We start from the raw sequence: 17,981 nt of genomic DNA, 5'->3' as shown, positions 1-17,981 counted from the left end.
GGGGTGGCGAGGGGGTGGCGTAGGACAGAGGAGGGTGCCGCGAGGGCAGCGGGGGCGGTGCTGTGACGGGGGTGGCGTGGGGCGGCGGCGGCATGGGTGCGGGGTGGCGTGGGGCAGCGGGTGCTCAGGGGACAGAGAGATGGGTCTGGTGTCCTTGGCATTTTGTTAGGGCACAGTTCTTTGCCGTCTGCTAGCAGACGGCAAAGAGCCTAGCTAATGGACGTTAGTTTGGCCACTTTCGTTGCCATCTGCTAGCAGATGGCAAAGAATCTTTGCCGTCCGCTTGCAGACTGCAACGAAAGTGGCCGTTAGGTGGTCCTCGCTAGTGGTCCACCCACACTCTTTGCCGTCTGCTAGCTGACGCCAAAGCTTCTATGCCGTCTGCTGGCAGACGGCAAAGAGCTGGCCGGCGGCAAACATGTCCTTTGTCATCAGCTCAATATTTGTCGTGAGCTTTCCTCAAACTGATGGCAAAGACATTCTTTACCATCAGCCAGCTGACAGAAAAGAGCTGGCTGACGGATCCAGTAGTGAGAGGAGCCACAAGGCATCCACAAGGGTGGAGGGCGCGCCCCTGCCTTGTCGTTGCCTCATGGACCCCCCAACTTGTCCCCGACGCCAAAAACTCCTATAAAGAGAGAAAACCCCAGAAAGAAACCTAGATTGGGAGTTCCACTGCCGCAAGCCTCTTTAGCCACGAAAAACCAATCGGGAGCCCGTTCCTGCACCCCGTCGAAGGGGGAAACCATCACCGGTGGCCATCTTCATCATCCCGGTGGTCTCCATGATGAGGATGGAGTAGTTCACCCTCGGGGCTGAGGGTATGTACTAGTAGCTATGTGTTTGATCTCTCTCTCTCTCTCTCTCTCTCTCTCTCTCTCTCTTATGTTCTTTATTTGGAACGATCTTGATGTACCGCAAGCTTTGCTACTATAGTTGGATCATATGCTGTTTCTCCCTCTCTATGTTGTGATGAATTGAGTCTTTTCCTTTCAGGTTTTCTTATGTCGGGTTGTATCTTTGGATGTGAGAGCACTTGATGTACGTCTTGCGATGGGATATCCATGGTAACAATGGGATGTTCTACTGATCCACTTGATGTATGTTTTGGTTATCAACTTGCAAATTCCCGTGGTGACATTGGGGTAATCTAAGCATAGGGATTGATGCACATTTTCATATTCCTTTCTCTGGTAGAAATCTCAGGAAGCTCTTGAAGTTCTTTGTGTTGGATTGAATATTATGAATTTGAAAATGTGTGATGCATGTCGTATAATTGACCCACGGATACTTATGATGACATTGGATTATCTAGGTGACATTAGGGTTGATTGATGTGTTCGTCATGTTATTTTAGTACGAACTCTAGGGCTGTTTGTGGCACTTATAGGAATAGCCCAATAGATCGATCGGAAAGAATAACTTTGAGGTGTTTTTGTACCCTACAAGCAATTTCATCTTATGTTCTCCGCGATAGGAACTTTGGAGTGATTCTTTGTTGCACGTTGAGGGATTGTTATATGATCCAATTATGTTATCATTGTTGAGAGAACTTGCACTAGTGAAAGTATGAACCATAGGCCTTGTTTTCAAGAATTGCAATACTGTTTTTGCTCACTTTTATTACTAGTTACCTTGCTGTTTTTATATTTTCAGATTACAAAAACTTATATCTACTATCCATATTGCACTTGTATCACCATCTCTTCGCCGAACTAGTGCACCTATACAATTTACCATTGTATTGGGTGTGTTGGGGACACAAGACTCTTTGTTATTTGGTTGCAGGGTTGTTTGAGAGAGACCATCTTCATAGTACGCCTCCCACAGATTGATAAACCTTAGGTCATCCACTTGAGGGAAATTCGCTACTGTCCTACAAATCTCTGCACTTGGAGGCCCAACAACCTCTACAAGAAGAAGGTTTGTGTAGTAGACATCAAGCTCATTTCTGGCGCCGTTGTCGGGGAGGCTAGGTAAGCGGCACTGACACCCATCAACTAAGCACTTTTCTGGCACCGTTGCCGGGGAGGCTAGGTAAGCGGCACTGACACCCGTCAACTAAGCTCTTTTCTGGCGCCATTGCCGGGGAGGGGATGATATAGAAGATTAATTCTTTGCTTCGGAAATTATCCGGGGATCCGAAGACCACTACCAGTGTGATTGAGCCCGTACATCAGGACTCTACACCTGGTATGACACCTTTAAAGGTGGTTTTTGTGGGCTTGATCCTTGAGGGACGATACCCATTTTGCACACTATATCCTGATAGAGCAGGTTCAGGCTGCTGCCACTGTCCATGAGGACTCGTGTAAGGTGGAATCAATCGATGATTGGGTCAAGGACTAGTGCGGCTGAACCGCCATGACTGATACTGGTTGGATGGTCCCTGCGATCGAATGTGATCGGACAAGACGACCATGGGTTGAACTTTGGGGCGACTGGCACCATCGCGTGGACGTCCCTGAGTGCGCGCTTGCGCTCCCTCTTGGGGATATGGGTAGCGTATATCATGTGCACCGTTTTAACTTGGGGGAGGACTTCTTTTCTCCCCCTGTGTTCGGTGGCCGGGGCTCCTCGTCATCATCATTGCTTTGCGACCCCCTCTCCTTGTTTTCGGCATTTAACTTGCCGGCCTATTTGAATCCCAACATTCTTTGTTGGTATGATTGGCTGGTTATCAGGAGTGTCATGGATTTGACATGGACAATCGAGTATGCGGTCCAAACTGGACGGGTCCGGATTGTTTCTCTTAAATGGCTTCTTCCGCTGACCGGACTTAGAGCCACTGAATCTGGCGTTGACAGCCGTGTCCTCGGTGCTGTCATCGTTATTTCTACGATTGTGTCTGTTGTGTTGTGGCTTGCCGTTGCTGTTTCTGGTGTCAGAAGTGCCAGGTTCGCTTGCATGATTATTCCTACGGGCTAGCCAACTATCCTCGCCCGCACAAAAGCGGGTCATAAGTGTCGTGAGGGCTGCCATGGACTTCGGCTTTTCTTGGTCAAGGTGTCGGGCAAGCCATTCGTCACGGATGCTATGCTTAAAGGCCACTAGGGCTTCGGCATCCGGACAGTCGACTATCTGGTTCTTTTTAGTTAAGAACCTAGTCCAGAATTTCCTGGCTGACTCTCCGGGCTGTTGAACTATATGACTTAAGTCATCGGCATCCGGAGGTTGGACTTATGTGCCTTGAAAGTTGTCAACAAAGGTGTTTTCTAGGTCCTCCCAGCTACCAATGGATTTTTCGGGTACACTGTTCAACCAGTGTCGAGTGGGTCCTTTGAGTTTTAGCGGGAGGTATTTGATGGCATGAAGATCATCACCGCGGGCCATATGAATATGGAGAAGAAAATCCTCAATCCATACCACGGGGTCTATTGTCCCATCATATGATTCAATGTTTACAGGTTTAAATCCTTCCGGGAACTCATGTTCCATTACTTCGTCAGTGAAACAAAGGGGGTGTGCGGCGCCTCTATATCAGGCCAGATCGTGACGTAGCTCAGATGGAGTTCATCTGCAATTTTCGGCCCGGACATGGTTATATCTGTCACATCCGGCTTGGTGGCCATCATCGCGCATGAGGGCACGCCCCCGTGATCCGTAGATTGATCTAGTCTGGCCTGCTCTTTTTTCCAAGTCATGCCGCAAGTCATATGTATGTCTCCGAGCTATTGTGTTTCTATTTTTATGAGAAGGTAGTGCATGTTCGTATTAGGCTCGAGGTGTCACTTTGTCCTGGCCGGGTGGTGGCCGGTCAGCCGCATTATGCGCTGGTAGGACGGGCTCCAGCGCCTCGTCATCAAACTGGGGTAACAATTTGTGCTTCAGATAACTTTTGGTTGGGCGCTCGAGACCGTATTCCTTGGCTTCTAGGATGTCAGTCCATCTGTCAATGAGCAGATCCTCATCAGTTTGAAGTTGCTTCTGCTTCTTTTTTAGGCTCCTTGAAGTGGCTATTAGCCGGCGCGTGAAGCGCTCCTGCTCGATGGGCTCCTCAGGCACGATGAAGTCTTTGTCGCCGAGGCTCACTTTGTCCATGGAGAGAGGAAGGTAGTTACTGTCTTCCGAGTCTTCATTTAGGGCTTGTTCATTGGCGCTGACTCGCCCATCCTCCCGTTCTTCCTGTTTGGAAGTTGACTCAACAAGGTCTTCGTTGTCTTCGGCATCATCCAGAGTGTTGTTTTCTCCTGTGACGGTATTGCTGTTTTTACCGTGGCGAGGCTTAGAGTGGTGCCGCTGGCGTCAGTGCTTTGGCTGTATCTCAGGAGGTTTATCCTCGACTAGATTTTCATTGTCGCCGTTGTTCTCTTTAGGTGTATCCACCATGTATATGTCGTATGAGGAGGTGGCTGTCCAGCGCCCTGTAGGCGGCGGTACCTGCTCCTCTCCGGCATCGTCTTCCATACCGTTGATGTCTTCGGAGTCATAATCAAGCATGTCAGTTAAGTCGTCAACAGTGGCTATAAAGTGGGTGGTGGGTGGGAAAATAAGTTCTTCGTCATCCACTTCCAATTCGAGCCGTACATAGTTCGACTGAGAGTCCCCCGACAAGGAGGGGGATTTCAATGAGTTTAGCACATCGCCTAGAGGTGAGTGCTGGAAGATGTCCGCGGAGCTGAACTCCAGGATCGACGCCCAATCAGGTTCGATGGACACGGTTGCACGCGGTCCGGAATCTCTGGCCGGAGACGAATACGAGGTTCCGGTGACACAAGCTCGCTCGACGTAGGGTCTGTGTGCGGCTTCAGCGCCGCTGAGTCTGCGGGTTCCGTGGCGGGGTTGAGCTTCCCGTCCTCGGATGGCACAATCTTCTCTGGATCTAGGGCCAGAGCGGTTACGAGCGCTATCCCCTGAGCGTGGTCCGATGACATATTTTGGTCATGTTCATCGTGATGGCAGGGAGCAGCCGTCATGAGATCGAATTCGTCGAAGATCAAGTCTCCGCGGATATCGGCCACGTAATTCCGACTTCCAAACCTGACCTGATGGCCAGGGGCGTAGCTATCGATCTGCTCTAGATGGCCAAGCGAGTTGGCCCGCAGTGCAAAGCCTCAGAATATGATGATCTATTCAAGGACGAAAATCTCCCCCTGGACTGTGTTGTTGTAGATGATTGATGGAGCCATCAAGCCTTCTGGTGATGACGCAGTGGAACTCTCAATGAAAGCACCAATGTCGATGTCAAAACCGGCGGATCTCGGGTAGGGGGTCCCGAACTGTGCGTCTAAGGCTAATGGTAACAGGAGGCGGGGGACACAATGTTTACCCAGGTTCGGGCCCTCTCTATGGAGGTAATACCCTACTTCCTGCTTGATCGATCTTGATGAATATGAGTATTACAAGAGTGGATCTACCACGAGATCGTAATGGCTAAACCCTAGAAGCCTAGCCTATGATTATGATTGTTGTTGTCTCTATGGACTAAACCCTCCGGTGTATATAGACATCGGAGGAGGCTAGGGTTACACAAAGTCGATTACAGAGAATGGAATCTATATATCCGAATCACCATGCTTTCCATCCACGCAAAGGAGAGTCTCATCCGGACACGAGAAGAAGTCTTCGGTCTTGTATCTTCATAGCCCAATAGTCCGGCCCAAGTTAATAGACCGGCTGTCCGAGAACCCCTTAATCCCGGACTCCCTCACTCGCCGTTGTCGTCGTCGGCCGCTGGGAGTGCCATTGGAGCCAGAGGATTGCCATTGGAACCACTGGATGTCCTCTCTGTATGTGTCTTCGTGGGTGTGCTTATTGTGTAGTTTGACGCGAGAGATGAAGGTAAATGGCCACAGGAATAAATGGGGGCCGGGCGGTCTAGATTCTCAGCATATCTGCACGGCAATTTTTGCAGCGAGTAACTGCATAGTCGCGCTACGCCCGGCGCAACCGCATGCACATGAACGTGCGTGATCGTGCGCCGGCCCCAAACACTGGCAGGGCGCGTGGAGGTACGAGAGCAGAGGTCCCGGAGGGACGCGAGAGCAGAGCGCGCGCGGCGGGACGTGAGCAGAGCGCACCGCGGCCGCCTCAACCGCAAGCAACAACACGCATAGAGCAGTTGAACATGCAGGAAATGTTCGCCTACAAGCCGGCCGGCACTTGCGTCGCTGCGTTGAGAGCGGCCGTGTGATACTACCTCCGTCTTGGTCTATAGTGCCCTTTATATTATGTGCCATAGTTTGCCCTCAGATTTAACCAACAAAATGTTAATGCATGTTACAAAAATTATATAATTGGAAACTATGTTCAAATACGAATCCAACTATATAATATTTGGCGACATGCATTCGTATTTTATTAGTTAAATCCTACTTATAAACCAGGATGGGGGTATAGTAGGTAATTAAATCGCAAACGTTTTTTTATTAACCATATGTGTACATGGCCTTTCATCCTCTTCTCGCACGTCTTGTCACCCCGCTGCCGCAGTAGGCTTAGAGCCCAAGCTTGCGCAGCGCGCGGGGGCGTTCTTTTGGTCAAACGGTGGCGCCAATGAATCATTTGTGAGACCGTTCCCACGCAACCTCGCAGGTTCCCGCGCAAGCTTCCCGCCCGACTCGGTGAAATGCCCCAATATCCCAATGCTTACCGTCCTACTATATAAACCCTCACGGCCGACGAGTCCTACGTCGCATTTTCCCCTCCCTCCCTGTAGCTTATCTCGTATACTTCTCCAACAATCGCCTATGGCACCGGTCCATCATGGCTGCCCAGCCACTCCGCCATCATCAGACGACAGCTCCAGCTGGGAGGCTACACCACGGTGGCGTCGCAGTCCCCGACGTAGTGTAGTGTGCGTGCCGTCCTTTTTGGGTGTGTGTGGAACACCCACCACATGCTCCACCGCTGCTGCCCGTAGGCAGCTGTTGCCGGCCGGCGTTTGCGCCACACCACCGTCGAAAGCCAGGGCCATCGCCCGCTTTGTTGCCATGGCCCAAAGGCGGGAGGTGGACGTCGTGGCCGCCATGGCCGCCACCCCACTGCCGGCCACCATGGCCATCACCCTCTCCGCCACCACGACCCAAAGGCGGGAGGTGGTGGAAGTGGCCACCACCCCATCGTCGGCCGCCCTGGACGCCAGCCCACCATTGACCGCCAGGGTCATCACCCGCTCCGCCACTGCCGCCCGAAGGCGAGAGCCGGAGGTGGATGCCCGCACGTGCGTCAGCAACCTTGCGTGCTACACCGAGTTCCTGCGGGAGGAGGAAGCGCCTCGTCGAGCATGCAAAGAGCCTTACAGTCGCCGTGGCCGCGGCACACGCCGCCTCAGAGGCGAGGAATCAAGAGATCTACGAGGAGAACCACCGCTTTGAGAGGGCTCGTCTGGAGCGGCAGATGGCGTTCGAGGTGAGCATCGCTGAAGGTGCAGTAGTGGCAGGCACCATATTGTAGTTGTCCAGCTCGTCAGTAGGCTCCTCCTCCTCTGCCTCTTACTGAGCACGCTCGGCAGAGGAGAGGCTGTCAGAAGTAATATAAAGCCCCTCCGTAGTAGTAGTATTTAGGGGCTATTTTGTTCAGTTCATCTGACTATAGATATGGTGGAACTGTACAACGTACTCAAAATTAGCTAGTATATAAAGTAGAACTAGCTATTTCGGTACGTGGTTAGAAACAATTGGGGAAAGGTTTGGTCGGTTCAGCTATCGAGTTGAACTGTTTGTATAAAGAACGACTACTTAATCTATGAACGAAATCTATGCTTAATTACTGAATTTTAGTTGCAAAATTAGATAGTGCTAGTGATTTTTAGCAGCATATTTTGACAAATCACAGTGTTACAAGGTTGACAAATTGCAATGTTACTAGATCAAGAAATGTCAATCTTTCCAGTTTGACAAATGGCAACATACCCAATATGACAGATGCAATTTTTACCAAATTGTTTGTAAGTGGTTGCACAAGGGTCATCCAAAACAACCATTTGCGTTGAAGAGATGCACAAATCCTGCTCTCACTTTGCGTATGGGTGTTCTGTCTAAAACGTTTGTGATCAAGAGCTGCACAAATCCTTCTCGACCATTTTCCCTTGGCTTCCTGGGGAAGCTATCGGTTTGCATATTCTAACTAAAACGTTTGCAATGAGTGTTTTATATTTAAAAACCATTGACATTTTTTTCAAAACAAAATCGTTTGATAAGTCTGTACATTAAGAGAGAAATCGCAAGTTTGCTCAAACCATATATTTGATTCAGTCACATTGCAAATTTATATTCATATGATCGAGATACAATATTAAACCCAAGAAAAAAACTATTTCCGATGGCGGCGGAGGCGGCGTGCCGCGCCATCCTTGTCGTTGCCGTCCTATGGGACGCCGTTGTTGAAGTCTTCAATGCAACACATAATGTTCTTCACTTGTAAATCAAACATCATATCGTCGTGCAATCGACGGGCGAGGCACGGGAGGATGGTAGCTGGCGGCGCTGATAGGTAGCGGTTGATGGCGGTGTCCCATGCCGCTGTGGGGGGCACGTGCACGGGCACGGGCGCCGTGGGTGCAGCCAAATGCACGGGGACCGACGCCGCGGTGGGTGGAGGGGCGCGCACGGGCACGGGCACTGGCGCTAGCATGTACACAAGCTCGCGCGGGTCCGCAGAGACCTTGCTGATGTCCACGGCTTCCAGCTTTGCGATAGTGCTCGACGACCAGCCCGTTAATGCTAAGGGGATGGTCGCTGGCGTAGGCGCGGGGATGGGAGCTGGGACGGGAGCGGGGGCTGCAACCGCCGCGCCAGCTTGTTTCGGGCCATGTCCATGAGGCCCCATTCCTCCTTATTTTCCATCTCCTCCGGCTCGGATTCGACTTCACCAAACTTGAAGACTAGTGGCAGATGATCCTTCTGCGCCATGGCGTTGGTGGAGGTCTGCGGGAGGGAGGGAAATGGGAGGAAAACAGTAAGGCCGCCCGTATTAAGCAGCAACTCGGGTGCCATTAATGGAGAGGAAGGCGAGAGGCCGTGGAAGTCAAAGGGCTCGCTTCCTAGTGAGCCTGCAGGGTACAGCTCGCACGCTTCCCGGTGAGCCTGCACATTGGAGGACAACTTGCACGCCTCTCGGTCAGCCTGCGCACCGTACTGCGCTCGCGCGCCACCCGTTCAGTCAAGCAGCGGTCCGCACGACACGTCCTATAGCCATTAAAACCAAGACACATGGTGTCACGTGAATGGTTAACATAACACACACGATTTGAATCATACAAACGTTTGCGATGTTAGAGTGGCAGCTATTTGTTTCAAAATGCCTTTGTGGGTTGTTATTCGAGTGCTTCTTCTCTCAAAATGGACACGAAAAATACCACAGCATGTCGGGTGCCATTCCATGATAGCATGCCAAGTTTCATGAATTTCAGACGAATTTTGGATTTGCTAGATTTTGAAAACAAAGTATCTCAACGTTTTGCCGGCAATCAATAGTGCCCTGGTGTTTGAAATTCATTCCCATTTCTTGCATGGAACCTAAGCATGCACCCAAGGACAAAGATTTGATTTTTCAACCAATTTATATGCACTGGAGCATGCGCATGTGGTTCAAATTTGAATTATGCACATAAAATACCTAGAAAACCCACTTAATGTATAGTAATGTCCAAATAAACCCCAAAGTATTCCAAAATTTAACACAACACTCCTGTTGCTCTATGTTTACACTAGAAATTTTTTGAAAGCAATAAGAGGTAGCGGATATCATTTCGTCCCCAAAGGTGGGACGTTCCCTATCGAAACCATCAGGCTTGTTGTGAGAAGCTCTGGTTTGTGAGAAGCTTATACCCAAAGCTACCCCAAATGGGACAAAAAAATTACCACGGCATGTTGATGCTGCTCCATGATAGCATGCCAAGTTTCACGAATTTCAGATGAGTTTTGGATTTAATAGAATTTAAAAAGCAGGAATCTCAATGTTTGCGGCCGAGTGATGGTGGCAGGGTGTTTGACATTCATTCCCATTTCTTGCATGGGACCTAAGCATGCAACCAAGAACACAGATTTGAATTACTCAACCAATTTATATGCATTAGAGCATGTGCATGTAGTTCAGATTTGAATTATGCACATAAATGCGTTGAGAACTTAATTAATGCATAAAAATGTCCAAACAAACCCTGAAAAATCTCAAAAATTGACACAACACTCCTGTTGTTCTGTGTTGACACTAGAAATTTTTTGAAAGCAATAAGAGGCAGCGGATATCGTTGTGTCCCCAAAGGTGGGATGTTCCCTACCGAAACCATCAGACTTGTTGTGAGAAGCTCTGGTTTGTGAGAACCATATCCCCAAACCTGCCCCAAATGGGAGAAAAAATTTACCACGGCATGTTGATGCCGCTCCATAATAAAATGCCAGGTTTCATGAATTTCAGACGAGTTTTGGATTTACTAGAATTTAAGAACTAGGAATCTCAATGTTTGCGGCCGAGTGATGGTGGCAGGGTGTTTGGCATTCATTCCCATTTTTTGCATGGGACCTAAGCATGCAACCAAGAACACATATTTGAATTTTCAACCAATTTATATGCATTAAAGCATGTGCATGTAGTTCAAATTTGAATTATGCACATAAATGCATTGAAAACTTAATTAATGCATAAAAATGTCCAAACGAACCCCGAAAAATCCCAAAAATTGACACAACACTCCTGTTGTTCTATGCTGACACTAGAATTTTTTGAAAGCAATAACATGTAGGATATTGTGTCATCCCCAAAGGTGGGACGTTCCCTACCGAAACCATCAGGCTTGTTGTGAGAAGCTCTGGTTTGTGAGAAGCATATCCCCAAACCTGCCCCAAATGGGACAAAAAAATTACCACGGCATGTTGATGCCGCTCCATGATAGCATGCCAAGTTTCATGAATTTCAGATGAGTTTTGGATTTACTAGACTTTAAAAACCAGGTATCTCAATGTTTGCAGCCGAGTGACGGTGGCAGGGTATTTGACATTCATTCCCATTTCTTGCATGAGACCTAAGCATGCATCCAAGGCCATGGATTTGAATTTTCAACCAATTCATATGCATTAGAGCATGTGCATGTAGTTCAAATTTGAATTATGCACATAAATGCGTTGAAAACTTAATTAATGCATAAAAATGTCCAAACGAACCCCGAAAATTCCAAAAATTGAAACAACACTCTTGTTGTTCTATGTTGACACTAGAAATTTTTTGAAAGCAATAAGAGGCAGCGGATATCATTTCGTCCCCAAAGGTCGGACGTTCCCTACCGAAACCATCAGGCTTGTTGTGAGAAGCTCTGGTTTGTGAGAAGCATATCCCCAAACCTGCCCCAAATGGGATAAAAATTTACCACGGCATGTTGATGTCGCTCCATGACAGCATGCCAAGTTTCATGAATTTCAAATGAGTTTTGGATTTACTATAATTTGAAAACCTGGAATCTCAATGTTTGCAGCCGAGTGACGATGGCAGGGTGTTTGACATTCATTCCCATTTCTTGCATGGGATCTAAGCATGCAACCTAGGACACAGATTTGAATTTTCAACCAATTTATATGCATTAGAGCATGTGCATGTAATTCAAATTTGAATTATGCACATAAATGCATTGAAAACTTAATTAATGCATAAAAATGTCCAAATGAACCCCGAAAAATCCCAAAAATTGACACAATCCTCCTGTTGCTCTATGTTGACACTAGAATTTTTTTGAAAGCAATAACAGGCAGCGGATATCGTTTTGTCCCCAAAGGTGGGGCGTTCCCTACCGAAACCATCAGGCTTGTTGTGAGAAGCTCTGGTTTATGAGAAGCATATCCTGATGGAGTCATGTACCTAGGGTGGGGTCACAAACCTGATCTAAGTACCCTGCCCAAGGACACCCTTAGAAGAAATCACCTTCCAGTCGACCTACGAGGGACTCACTCGACTAACTTGAAGGACTCGACCACGAAGACTCACTCGACCACCAGAAGGTCAAGAGGCACTCTGCACTGCAACGGTCTGTAATTAAGTAGACTTTATGATAGTAAAGACACTTTATGTGGGGCGTTACCAGTAACGCCCCGGACTTAATGTACCTTAAACCCTTCATTACGTGGGCTGGCTGGGGTCCTGGCGCACTCTATATAAGCCACCCCCCTCCACACGCAGAAGGGTTCGGCACCTTGTAATCCATATACACATAATCCACTCGACCGCCTCCAGGCTCCGAGACGTAGGGCTTTTACTTCCTCTGAGAAGGGCCTGAACTCGTACATCTCTTGTGTTTACAACCTCTCCATAGCTAGGACCTTGCCTCTCCATACCTACCCCCCACTCTACTGTCAGACTTAGATCCACGACAGTTGGCGCCCACCGTGGGGCAGGTGTTTTAGCGATTTTGTGGAGAAGTTGCGGTTCTTCCGAGTACTTTCATCATGGTAGCTGCTGGAGTTTTGGTCGAGGGTCGAGAGATTCGTCTCGGTGCTCTCACCTTCGTCGCCGACGACTCCGCCTGGCTCCAAGAGGCTCCACTCGACGTCGATGCGCTCCCCGTCCGTGGTGCGATGCATTTTCGCGCATGTGTCCGGGGCGTTCTGCTGTGGCAGCCGTCGACCCCATATCGGTCGACTCCCCTATCGACTGCCCTCCTGGTCTCCCGCCAGCGCAAGCGCTCGGGTCGGTCGAGGCTTTAGCGGTGGGTGAGACACGCGGTGGCTCGCCAGACGGCCACCACCCAAGTTGCGGCAATCGAGCCCGACGAATCTCTCTACGGCCTGTTCGATCTGTCGACTGGCTCCGTAAAGACTGCATCCGAATGTGATAGCAGTGATCCAGCGGCGGAAATCCTGATGGTCGACGGGCCTCGCAGCCCCCCTGGCTTCGCCCGTGATGTTGGGGCAGGCGACGGAGGCGACTGTCGTGGATCTAAGTCTGACAGTAGAGTGGGGGGTAGGTATGGAGAGGCAAGGTCCTAGCTATGGAGGGGTTGTAAACACAAGAGATGTACGAGTTCAGGCCCTTCTCGGAGGAAGTAAAAGCCCTACGTCTCGGAGCCCGGAGGCGGTCGAGTGGATTATGTGTATATGGATTACAAGGTGCCAAACCTTTCTGCCTGTGGAGGGGGGTGGCTTATATAGAGTGCGCCAGGACCCCAGCCAGCCCACGTAATGAAGGGTTTAAGGTACATTAAGTCCGGGGCGTTACTGGTAACGCCCCACATAAAGTGTCTTTACTATCATAAATCTACTTAATTACAGACCGTTGCAGTGCAGAGTGCCTCTTGACCTTCTGGTGGTCGAGTGAGTCTTCGTGGTCGAGTCCTTCAAGTCAGTCGAGTGAGTCCCTCGTAGGTCGACTGGAAGGTGATTTCTTCTAAGGGTGTCCTTGGGCAGGGTACTTAGATCAGGTCTGTGACCCCACCCTAGGTACATGACTCCATCATTAGCCCCCGAATGGATTGAGGCTTGAGTGATGAAGGAGTTGATGTTGTTTCCGATTAGCCTTCGCATACTGGTCGTGCGTTGTTTTGAACTAAAAAATCTCTTTGTTGAAAGTGAGCAACTTTTCTTCACTCGACTCGATCCATTCTTTTCCTTCGTCGAGTGATCTTTTGGACTTCGCCGATTTCCGAGCGACGGATCGCAGGAAATCCCGCGTTTGGCAGGCCGATCTGCCGTTCGCGGATTCCGCGGGATGCGAAATTTGGGGAAGCGCGTGAAGCGGGGCGGACCGCGGTGTTCGGACGGGACAGGGCATAGATGCCTCGATCCCCGCACCGCTTTTTTCGCCACGTATCGCGTCCACTTAACTGTTTGGGATATGATTAGATCGACCAGGCCCACCTGTCATCCACTCGGAAGGGATCTTATAAATGCGCCCGGCGAGGGTTTTTTGAACAGTGCCTCAGCATTCTCTCTCTGCTCCCTTCGTCTCCACCCAACGCGCTCGCTCTCGCCTCCGCACAACTTCCCCTCGCGCGTCCCACCGGCAGCCATGGTCAAGGAGGCGTCGGCGACGGAGAAGGCGAAGGGGAGATCCACCAGTCATGGCGGGTCTTCGTCTAGATCTCGCCTGCCGAAAGGCTGGGTCCAGGGAGATTGGATCCAGTCGACCATCACGGAGAAGGATCTCCTCGACATGGCCAACGAGGGCCTGATCCCTCATGGAGCTGCGAGGCTTCCGGGGAAAGAGTGGCAGCCCCAGCCGGAAGAGGGTGAGTGCGTGCTTCTGGCTACCCATGTCGACCGCGGATTTTCTTTGCCGCCGAGCATTTTCTTCCGTGGTTTCTTGAACTTCTTTGGAGCGCAACTCCACCACTTCACCCCGAATTCTATCGCCTATCTATCCGCGTTTGTGTCCATGTGTGAGAGTTTCCTGGGTTGTTGACCGCATTGGGGTTTGTTCAAGCACATATTCACGTGTTGCTCTCAGACCGTGAAGAAGGCGAGCCCAGGCGACGAAAAAACCCGAGTTGTCCAAATGTGTGGGGGTCTGGGGATCCAGGTGAGGAACAAGAGCACCTTCCCAGCCATGACATTTCCCGAGTCAGTCAGAGGCTGGCAGTCGACCTGGTTCTACTGCCAGGATCAGTCGACGCCGGGGCAGTCGAGTGGACTCCCTCAGTTCACCATGGGCCGAGTGAACAAGCCCTCCTCTCTCAAGGTGATTCCGGAGGAGAAAGCTGACGTGAAGATGCTGATGGAGCGTGTAGTTCAGTTGGTTCGGGAGGGAGTGACGGGTATGGATCTCCTGGAGGTTTTCCTTAGGCGTCGTATCCAGCCTCTTCAGTTTCGGGGCCATTGCATGTGGTTGTACTGCGGGACTGAGGATGTGACTCGGGTCAATCCAGAAACAGTCGACGATGCCACTCTGGAAAGGTGGATGGCCGCTGTTAGTGGGAACAAGGATAACCCTCGCGGAGCCAGAAGGATTCCTCCACTCGACTGCCATAGTGATCCAAACAAGGTATGTCTGCCCCACTTCCCATTGTATTCTCGTCACATTTATTTCTGTTTTCTCTGCCGATCGGTCGACTGATCTTTGTCTTGATGTCTATCAGGCCCTCACTAAGCTGTACTCGATGCCCAACGGAGCACAGGCTCTGACTGAGGAGGGAGAAGCGAGCGGGGGCGAGAGCCAGGAGGAGGAGTGGGACTCGGACGCCACTGAGGATGATGATGATGATGATGACGATGATGACGATGATGATGATGATGGTGAGGACGAGGAAGAGGAGGAGGAGGAGGTTGCACCACCGCGCTCGGAAAGGCGGTCGAAGCTTGTCCATGACCCTGCGACTGAACGTGGCAAGGGGGTTGCGACTGTCACACAGCCGACCAAGCGCCCTCGGACCACCTCTCCGGTGCCGACTGAAAAGGCGTCGAAGCAGCCCAGGGCGGCCCCGTCAAAGCCGACCAAGCTCCTGCCGAAGATGAAGGTGTCCATCCCCACCATATCAGGGTAATCATGCTGCTTAAGTCTTCTTGTTTTGTATGAACTTTATCTCTGGTTGGCGCTGGAGTTAGTCGACTGATTCCTTGGAGTTGCAGTGCTGCTACTTCTGAGACGTCAGCCCGGGCTGACGACCATGAGATGGAGGATGCAGCAACCTCAAAACCTGGTACTATACTCTTAACACTGTTTCTAGTCGACTGACTCATGATCTCTGACTCTGATTCTTTTCTGTAGCTCCATCCAATGTTGTTATCACTCTCCTTGATGATGATGAAGATGAGGAACCGCTGAAGCACAGAAGGAGTAGGAAAGCGTCTGCCGGCAGGGTGCTCCAGGATGTGACGGTGCCTGAGACCCTGGTCGCGGAGGAAGAGAACACCACTCGACACACTGTGTCCTTCGCAGATCCGCTGACGAGTGCTCTGCAGCCCTCCCTCTTCACGACGCACCACGTCCCAGAGGACCAAGCTGGCGCCGCGAAGGAGGCGATACGCCAGGCAGGGATCATGATGGAGCAGTTGAAGACCATCCGGGATGCGAGCCAGGCAGCTTACGACGCCAGTTCCGCCCTTCAAAGCAATGTTCAGGTCAGTCGACCACCACTTGTTCTGTTAGGATATGCTATCAAAAACTTTTCTTTCCAGAATTTATAGTAATCACCCACTGGGTGTGTCGATTTAAACTCCGTGTTAGCGGGGGCACGCTGAGTGCACCCACTGGGTGTAGTCCCCAAGGCTAAGGTCGACTGCTGGCAGTCGGCCTTAGGCTTTATAAGTTCAGTCTTTCCGTCATTCGACTATGGCAAATTGATTTCGCAAACCGGTGGGGGCACGCTGAGTGCACCCACTGGGTGTAGTCCCCAAGACTGTGGTCGACTGCTTGCAGTCGATTACAGTCTTAAAGAATACATCTTGTTTTTTTTGAGGTCGACTGGTCGATTCTGTCTTCAACAGGATTAGTGGGGGCACGCTGAGTGCACCCATTGGGTGTAGTCCCCGAGACTACGGTCGAATGCTTGTATTCGGCTGTAGTCTTAGAAACGCATGATTTTTCCTGTTCCACTCGGAAGTGAATTATCTTTGACATTTAGTCGATTGATTCTTCCCAGAGATCCTGTGACCTTGCGGCTCGCTACACTGAGCTGGAAAACAAGCACATTCAGCTCGAGCTGGATTTGAAGCTGGCTCAGGAGAATCTGACGAAGGCAAAGGAGGAGACCAAAGGTATGTTTGGTGAGACCTCGACGACTGCTTTTTCCCTTTATTTGTTTCAAAATCTGATCTTGCTGTAACTTGCAGGTAAGGTGAAGGAGGCCCAACAGAAAAAAGACCTTGAACTAGCTGAGAGGATCAAGCTTGCCGACGAGAAGTTAGCTTCAGTCACCAAGCTTGAACAAGAAAATACCAATCTGAAAGCTGCTCTTGAGAAGAAAAATGATCTGGAGGCCTTCCTGAATGGTCTTGCCAAGAAGCTGTTCCTTATGCTTGAAGGTAAACCTTTATGCTCAACAATCATTTTCAACTGTGATTTTTCCATTCGACCGTTGCCTTGACTCGGTGATCGCCCTTGCAGAATTTTGTCAAGACTTTGAAGAAGAGACTAGCCGGCTGGAACCAAACCTTGACCCCGTCAATTCTCCGGTGGATGACGAAGTTGCCATGAATGTTTTCCGACTGGAGTCCCATGTCGCAGCTGTCGTGGACTATCTCGCAAGGCTGAAGGTCACCACATCTCGCATCGACTCAACGCTCTGGCCCGGGGAGACACTCCAGCACAACCTCGAGTCACTGATGGCTCGCTTGAACACAGTCCCTGGTCGAGTGCAGGAGTGGAAAAAGTCCTCGGCTCGGTGCGGTGCAGATGTTGCTCTGTGTCTGGCCCGGGTCCACTGCAAAGATGCGCGAGAAGACAAGCTGGCGGCCCTCCGGGTGGCCAACACCAAGAAACACGACTTCTAGTCCTTTATGGAAACTTTCATTGCTGCTGCCACTCGGATCGCAGATGGAATTGATCTTGATGAGTTTGTTGCACCTTCCAGCCCTCCACAGGAGGGGTAAAAAACTTCTTTTAAGCTCGACACTTTAAATTTGCCTCGGTATGCCGAGTGGAGTTGTAACCGATAAACCTTAATAGGCTTAGCTCCTGAGCACTTTCGGTTCCTTTAGGTATCGTTCCGAACTTGAATTCGATGTTTGAGTATGATTGCTTTTGGCTCGAAATGTCTTTTGTAGGTTCAAAGCAAGACGCTCACTGCAGTCGACTTATTCCATAATCCACTTAGGCGAGCCCTGGGCTGCAGCTAAGCCCCCGAGTGAGAGGTTTGCTCTTCACTCGGTAGGATTTTTATATCTTAGGCGAGCACTGGGCTGCAGCTAAGCCCCCGAGTGAGAGGTTTGCTCTTCACTCGGTAGGATTTTTATATCTTAGGCGAGCACTAGGCTGCAGCTAAGCCCCAGAGTGAGAGGTTTGCTCTTCACTCGGTAGGATTTTTATATCTTAGGCGAGCACTTGGACTGCAGCTAAGCCCCCGAGTGAGAGGTTTGCTCTTCACTCGGTAGGATTTTTATATCTTAGGCGAGCACTTGGAC

This window comes from Triticum dicoccoides, chromosome 7B (genome assembly GCF_002162155.2).
Source record: "Triticum dicoccoides isolate Atlit2015 ecotype Zavitan chromosome 7B, WEW_v2.0, whole genome shotgun sequence".
NCBI classification, from domain to species: Eukaryota; Viridiplantae; Streptophyta; class Magnoliopsida; order Poales; family Poaceae; genus Triticum; species Triticum dicoccoides.
This window is presented reverse-complemented; position numbering follows the sequence as displayed.